We start from the raw sequence: 8,103 nt of genomic DNA, 5'->3' as shown, positions 1-8,103 counted from the left end.
GGACATTACGTAACGGACCATAAGCTCAAATATAAGCAGTCTTACTGCCAGATGTGACCTACAGAGGAGAGGCTGAGTGGGGGGTGGGGGTTGCAGTCAACCTTTATCAGCACAGGATAGCAACACAGTAAGACAGTGAGAGAAAAAAGATCAGAATGGAGAGAGAGTGAAAAACAGAGGGAGAGGAAAGCAGCACTTGCAGCCCCAAAGATACAGATAGGAAGAGTGTTGTTTTCCTCCTGCTCGGTTACAAAGCAGCGTGGCACCCGTGGAGGGAAAAGATGGGTGACTCACTGTCTTGGCAGAGATGCTGGTCAGACTCAGAGGGACTCTGCAGTGGGAGACCAGTCTACAAAATGTTTTCGATCTGTTCCAGCACACTTTTTATCAGCTCAAGTACTGTAGCTTTTTGAGTTCTTAAAATAGACACTTTTCTGAAAGTGCTGCAAAGTTTTTAATTAGGAATTTAATTTAATGAAAACACCTGTCAGAAGGCTCTTCTCTCTGTACAGTGTCACTTTATAACAATGAAAAGGAAGTCAGTGGAGTTAACAACCTGGCTCGTAGATGTTGAGCAAATTAGTTCGGTCTCTCCATTAGTTTTGTAATGTGCAATATCCTTGGTGAAATCAATAGTCTGCTGCTTCAAAATGTGTGTGCACACGCGTGTGTCTTTGGCCTCAGTAAATGAGTATTCATTAACTCAGCACAGGCTGCATTTCAGAGCATCTGTAATTACCTGGATAAAAAGCACCTGGTGGCAGGAACGTAATGTGTGCGTGAGACGTTGCCAATCTGATACTGTCAAGATGTAATGAGTAAAAATACCAGTTTCACCACACAAGTATGGCGTGTATCTGTCTTTGTATGCTTGTGTGAGCAGGTTTTGCGTTGGAGCCTGACAGCAAAATAATAATGTTCCTGTCACAATTGAGAAAACAGCTGACATTGTAACTCATAAAGACACAAATAAAATCTGCTGTTATTCATGTGTTTTCTAGCATTTTCTTGTATATTTTTAGCCATGCTAGCAGACTAAAATATCTCAACAGCTAATGAATGTATTGCCATGAAATTACGTACAGACATTCATAATGCCTTGAGGATGAATCCTAATGACTTTGGTGATCCCCTGACTTTTCCTCCAGCACCACCATGAGGTAGAATTTTGTGATTTTGAGTGAAATGTCTACAAACGTTCACATCCCCCTCAGGATTGTAATCACTTAGAGCCATCATCAGGTCAAAAATGTTTTAATTAGTCCGATACTTTGGCTCACAGGTATTTGGTTTATGACCAAATACCTGCAAAACTAATGACATTCCCATCAGACTCAGCTGTGCTTTGTGTTTTGTGCTAATTAGCAAATGGTAGCATGCTAACATGTTAAACTAAGATAATAAACATGGGAAGCATTATACCTGCTTTACATCAGCATGTTAGCATTGTCATCGTAAGCATATTAGCATGCTGTTGTTGGCATTTAGCTCAAACCACACAGTGCTTAAGTATAGCCTCACGGAGCCGCTAGCATGGCTGTAGACTCTTAGTCAAACTAAGACAAACTACTACAACAACAATAAAAACATATAAATTGCTAAAATGAGTTGCAGTTGCAGTTATGAGGAATTGGTATGTAGTGATTAAGTGACAAAATCATCCCAACTTGTTTGTTGATAAAACACATAAAAGCTCCAAAATTCTCCAACTTTGATGGTTTATTTGTTCTCAGAACAAAATGTTCTACCATTTTACCATCCTAGCTACATTTATTTCAGGAATTTTGATTAAACAATCATCATTAAGCTGAGTAAACACCTGGTTCAACAGGATAATCATTCATGAAGACAGTCCTTCAAAACAAAAAACAAGTATGAATCCCCCAACAAACCTAATTTTCTGTGCACTTTGTCCCATTTTTAAAAATCATGGTAAATCACTGGGTACCAAAAAACACCGATCTCCAAATATAATACTTATATGGCAGTAACCTCTGGCAGGAAATGTGTATTGACCTTTTCACATTCAGCACTGTCAGGTTGGAACTGCTTTTGATACGATCACCGCTGCCATGCCCCCAGCTTTGCACATTAGCCTTAAAAACTCTACAGCATGTTATTTAAAATAACTTTGGTCAGTGCAGCAGTATGTCTGTGAGCTGTGTGTAATAGATTGTTGAACAGAGGGACTTGGACAAACCTGCAGTAGAGAAGACAGGTGCAGCGTTTCACTGTGACTATAAATACTCCTAATAGTGATGGGGAAAAAAACTCAACTGACTGAATGTTATCAGTGATTGGCTATGACCGGACAGGACAATCTCCTTAAAACACTCACTCTTTCATGCTTATGTCTTTTAAGTGCTACAAAGTTTCTTTGTTGGTATCCATAGCAACAGATTAAGGCTATCCCTTGAGAGAGATAAAAGGAGAGACGGGAACACAAAAGTTTTAGTGTGTGTGTGTGTGTGTGTGTGTGTGTGTGTGTGTGTGTGTGTGTAGGTAGGTAAGTAATCCATGGATTGGCCTTTACAAAATCTATTTTGTCACCAACACACCTCGACTGTGTTTCCATGGCTACCTCCAGGATGTTGAAGGGTGGAAAGAAATAAAAAAGAGTGAACTGGTGGATGAATGTAAAAATGAAGGGAAAAGAGAAAGAAAAAAGATAAAGGCAGGAAAGTAAGCAATAGCAAATTGAATTAGGATAAGAAGGCAGACAGGAAGTAAAAGTACAAATTAAGAATAAAATTAAAACTGCATATTGAAATTCATGCAGACCATGCATGTGTACACAAAGTGTTAAGGCATTTGCAGGACTGCCTGCAATTTAAACATACAACACAGGGCTTACAACATCAGTGTCACATGAAGTGTGTGTGCACACACACATATCCACTAGGAAACACTTCACTGAAAGTGTGGTCAGGCATGTTGCTAAGCACTGACAGATCTTCAGAGATACAGGGGATTGAAGTGTGGGCAAAAAGAGGGGCTGGAGGAGTAAGGAAGGGAAGACGGTTGGAGGGGGAGACAGTGACTGGATGGCTGGCAGAGATGCTTTACTTCACAGGGTTTCATCAGATGGATTGATTTTTCCTCATGCAACACATATTATTCGTCTTTATTAACACAGGACCATGCACGAAAAACTGATTTAGCTATTAGCTAATTTCCATCTGCAGTCCCTGGGCAGGTACACACAGAACAATCACCAGACACTAAAAACATTCATTTATATGCAACACCATTACATAGTCACACTTATTATACACTATACAGTGTATACTATACACTTTACTATCCAGACAAATCTACAAGCACATGTCAAAATATAAATACTAGCACATTCATCCAGTACAACTATTAAATTACGATTCATTACAATTTAAAATATGAGTCACGGTCAAATTAATTTCGACATGACTGGTTGCTCAATATCCATTTCTTTGCACCATGGGAGAAAGAATGAAAGTCTGTGCAAGTTTTAAGCTCAGCTGGAAGCATATTCCAATGTTTGATTGGTGTAAATGAAAAAGCAGATTGTGCAAAGGCAGTCCGCCACAGTGGGACAAAAAAAGCTCTTTCCTGGTGGAGACGCACCTCTGTAAATTATCTTAAATACCAGAAGAACGTCTGAAAATAGAATGAGATTTTCAAAACTTAAGAGGTTGTATTTGGGCAATATGTTACAAAGATGGTAATTTAATGATTTCCTATCAAAAACTTTTACCGCTTGTTTAAAAAGAATCTCACTTGGTTTCAGCACAGGCTTACTGGCCTGGAACCAGCAGGATACACAATAATGAAGATGCGGAAAAAATCACGACATGCAAAAATGTTTTTGATGCTGCTATTGTTAGCAAGTTCCTAATATGTCTAAATGTAACAATGCCATATTTAAATTTTTTACTCATCTTTTTAAGTCAAACTGGAATCCAAAATCATACCTTAATATTTAATCTCATTAACTTTTTTGATTATTTGTCCATTAACACTAAGCTGTGGATACACGGTTTGCTTTTGTTTCTTAGTGAAATACATCATCACTGTTTTCTTTATATTCAAGGTAAGACACGAGTCACTCAGCCACTGAGCAACTTTATCAAGCGTTACGGAGAGCTTAGTAGCCACTTGTTCGGCATCTCTCCCATGAGTGTATACGACCGTGTCATCAGCATACATCTGAATTTCCACTTCCTCACAAACAGATAGGAGGTCATTAATATATAAACTGAACCGCAGCAGCCCCAGAAATGAGCCTTGTGGTACTTCCATTGTGCATAATTTTATTGATGACAATTAAATTTTTATATGAACACATTGTGATAGACCAGATATATAAGACCTTACCCAATTCAGTGTAATAGCTGAAAGTTTGAGGTCAAGAAACAATGCTTTTACCACCCCTCCTTTATCTAGTTTAGTCTTGATTACTAAGATGTGACACCAGCTGTTCATTCAGCCACTTCAGAAATAACAGATAGTATGCTAATGGGTCTATAATTGCTTACTTCTTTTTTGTTACCACATTTATATACTGGGGTTACAACTGCAGTTTTAAAAGCTAATGGAAATATACTATCTTTCAGTGACTGATTTATAATATAGGTAATAGGACTGTCACGGACACGCCAGGCTCCACAACCTCACAACCACAGCGTACTCCCTCACCAGAATTCTAATCAGACACCTGTTGCCAATCATACACCTGATCCTCATCTGCATCGCCTCAGCTCCAATACTTAAACACCCCACTCACCTGAGTCAGTGTCTGGTCTCGTTTCTACAAGGACAATACTCTCTGCCCTACCAGACAACGCTTCGGACTCTAGCCTTGAACTGTGTGTGTGTCTCCTCTCCTGAGTTCCTGTCTCCAGCTCCGTGTTCTCCTGACTCCAGTGTGTGTTTCCTACTCCTGATCTCCGACTCAGCTAAACAAAGGACGGTATCAGTACCCAGCATCACTTACTGCTTGTTTGTTTGTACAATAAAACCATCTGTGTCTTCACCTCCGTGTCTCCTCCTATTTTGTCCGTAACAAGTGTTTTTTTTTTTTTTTTTTATGTTAAGAGAGTGTGTCATGTCCCCAGTGATCCCTTGCCTTAGACTTTGATAAAGTTGATATGATTTGGTTCACTTTTGTCTCATTAGCACAGCTGAGTTTTAAGTGCTATTGGATCATCAATTAAATAAAAAAAACAGATCAGTTACGCAGAAATTTTATCCCAGACTCAATGAAATAACAATTAAAACTGTCCTGTTGTAGGGTCCCATTTGAATTTTTTTTTTTTTTTTTTTTAATACTTCTCCATAGCTTTTGAGGATTCCCTTTTGCCTGTCGAATATTATCTAAGTAATTTGACTTCCTTAATTGTTTTGGAACTTTATTTCTGACACTTTGTACATTAAGCGATCTGTTTCTAATCCAGATTTCAAAGATTTTTAAGAGCTACATCCCTCTTTTTCATTAATTGCCATAAGGCATTATTAAACCACTGTAACAGTTGTCTACCCATCTGCCTCTGGGGCATTGTTTTGTATATTTAGCTATGGTTTGTTTTAATGTAGACCTTAAATCATCACAAGCCCACTCACAATTTTTACCATATGTTAAATCAATCCAATCAGTTTGCCTTATTTCATTATCCAATATTCCCAGATCCCTTTTGTGAACATATGACAAATATTTTTTCCCCTTCTGTTATACTTAGATATTTGTAGTGCATCTTGGACAGTTTCCTAGCAACTAAAGTGAGATTATGAAAATACCTGTAATGTTTTTGAGACATGATCCACTTTATTTGTAAAAAATTAAATCCAACAAAGTTTGCAAGATTTTGCAATTCTTCTGGACTTTTAATAATTTGAGTCATCCGGAATCTAATTACTAATATTACATTTTTTTTTAAATCTAACCAGTTAACATTAAAATCATTAAAATTACTTCTTTACCATCACTGTTTAAGAACACTAGTTAAATGATCAAAGAAAACATCCTTTGCTGTTGGTGGTCGATACAAAACAATTATATTAAAAGACATTTCTGGGGAGAAGATTATGGTTTTTCCAACACATTCAAGAGTATCACAAGAGAATTCAATTTGTTTACTTTGAAGGCTTTTCCTAACATAAGCCATAACACCCCCTCCTTTTCCTTAAATATGATCTCGTCTATAAATATTATATCCCGAGATATTAAAAATAGCAGATGGAATTGCAGAGTTTAGCCAGGTTTCAGAAATAAATAAATAATCATGGTTTGAATCTGCTAATAACTGTTCAAGTTGTTCCATTTTTGATGAGATGCTTCTGACATTTAAGTGTCCACCAAAAATTCCCTTAGGTTTAACATTTTACTTCCATAGCACCTTTGCATGATTTACCGTTTGGAACATTTTAGTTTTCTGTTGTTTTGTCTTGACAACATTGCAAATAGTGCGCTGAAAGTTTGATAACTGTTCACCAGTAGCTTCTTGTAATTTGAGTTCAGGATTGATGACCGAGTTACCTTGTAGCATTGCATTATAATTAGCCACTTGGAAAGGAGGAAGGGGCATTGTAGGTACGAAGCGTGGACCTGCAAGTCGGAACCAGGGTCACAGCACAGCCATGCGAGGCTAGGGTGCATCTGATCGAAGATCCGCTGATATGAGCAGAGCTTAGCCAAGCCGGCTTCAACCACATTCAACTCCACAATCTGAAGTGGACTAGATAAAATGGCCAAAACTCATATTCAAAGTTTCAGATATCCATTTTAATGTTTCCTGAACATGAATTTAAGCCCAGTTTATTAATAAAAATACAGAGCACAAACATATGCTACTCCAAATGACAAAAACATTTAATTTAAAAAATGATTAATGGAATAAGTTGCCATTTTGAGAAAAACAATTATTAGCTTTTTTGCCGAGAGTTAGATGAGAATCAATGAGATCAGTAGCCTACTACTGTCATGTCTGTGCTGAGCTAGTGCTGGTAGCTGATTAGCTTAGTTTAGCATAGGCTGGAAGCAGGGAGAAACAGCTAGCCTGGCTCTATTCAAAGATAAAAATAAAAAAAAATCACCTACTAGCACCTCTAAAGCTCACTAATTAACATGTGTCGTGTTTGTTTTTGGAGCCTGGCAAGTTACTGCACCTTGCCAAGAAATAGTTCCAGCACGTTACTCCCTGCAAAACTTGTTGTTTTTACATTTTGGTTTGTGTATGCATTATACAAAAATATATATAACATTAATTAGTAAGCTTTAAAGGTGGTGGTAGGCGGATTTCGTTACCTTAGGACAGAGCCAGTCTAGCTGTTTCAACATGTTTCCAGTCATTATGCTAGGCTAAGCTAACCGGCTGCTGGCAGTAGCTTCATATTTACCGTATCGACATGAGAGTACCTATCGCTGGTAGTTGATTATCTTAGCTTAGCATCAAAACTGGTCTGGGCTAAGTAATAGTTCCAACATGTAACATACCCATAAAACCACAAATTGTTATTTTGGTTTGTGTACAGATTGAACAAACAAGAAGTTTTGTGAACTTTTGAGCTTCGGAGTGAGCCAAGCTAGCTAGTCTTTATGTTAAGCTAAGATAATTGACTCCCTACTCTGGCCTCATAGTTACCACACAGACATGAGAGTGGTTGAAACTCTCAGCAAATAAGCAAATAAGTGTCCCAAAATATCAAACTTCCTTTAAACTACAAATGGGCTGTATAACAATGAAGACACCATGACATTAACTGCATAGGGACATAAAGGTCAGTTGTAATTATTAAAGCAGATGTCATGAAAACAAATCATGTCAGGCATATTGATTTAATGTTATTTATCATTCCTCTCTGATGCACATGGAGCATATTAAATGTGACCACCTGGGAGTGAAAATAGTATAATTTCAATCAATTATGCATAGCAGAAAAAAAAATCTGTCATCTAATTAATGTGGGCACCTTGTGTACAGCTGAATCACACAGATGCCGCCAACAGCAGGAAAACAAGTCCACTGAAAGAAAGCAGCAGCGAGCTGCATGCACCGTGTCAGAACTGTAATTTCTTCAATTATATTTTGTTTTTCTTTTTATCACATTTACACACATGAGTGAGCCTGA

Source organism: Siniperca chuatsi, linkage group LG17, assembly GCF_020085105.1.
Source record: "Siniperca chuatsi isolate FFG_IHB_CAS linkage group LG17, ASM2008510v1, whole genome shotgun sequence".
NCBI classification, from domain to species: Eukaryota; Metazoa; Chordata; class Actinopteri; order Centrarchiformes; family Sinipercidae; genus Siniperca; species Siniperca chuatsi.
The sequence above is the reverse complement of the archived record's forward strand: the minus strand, read 5'-3'. Positions refer to the sequence as shown.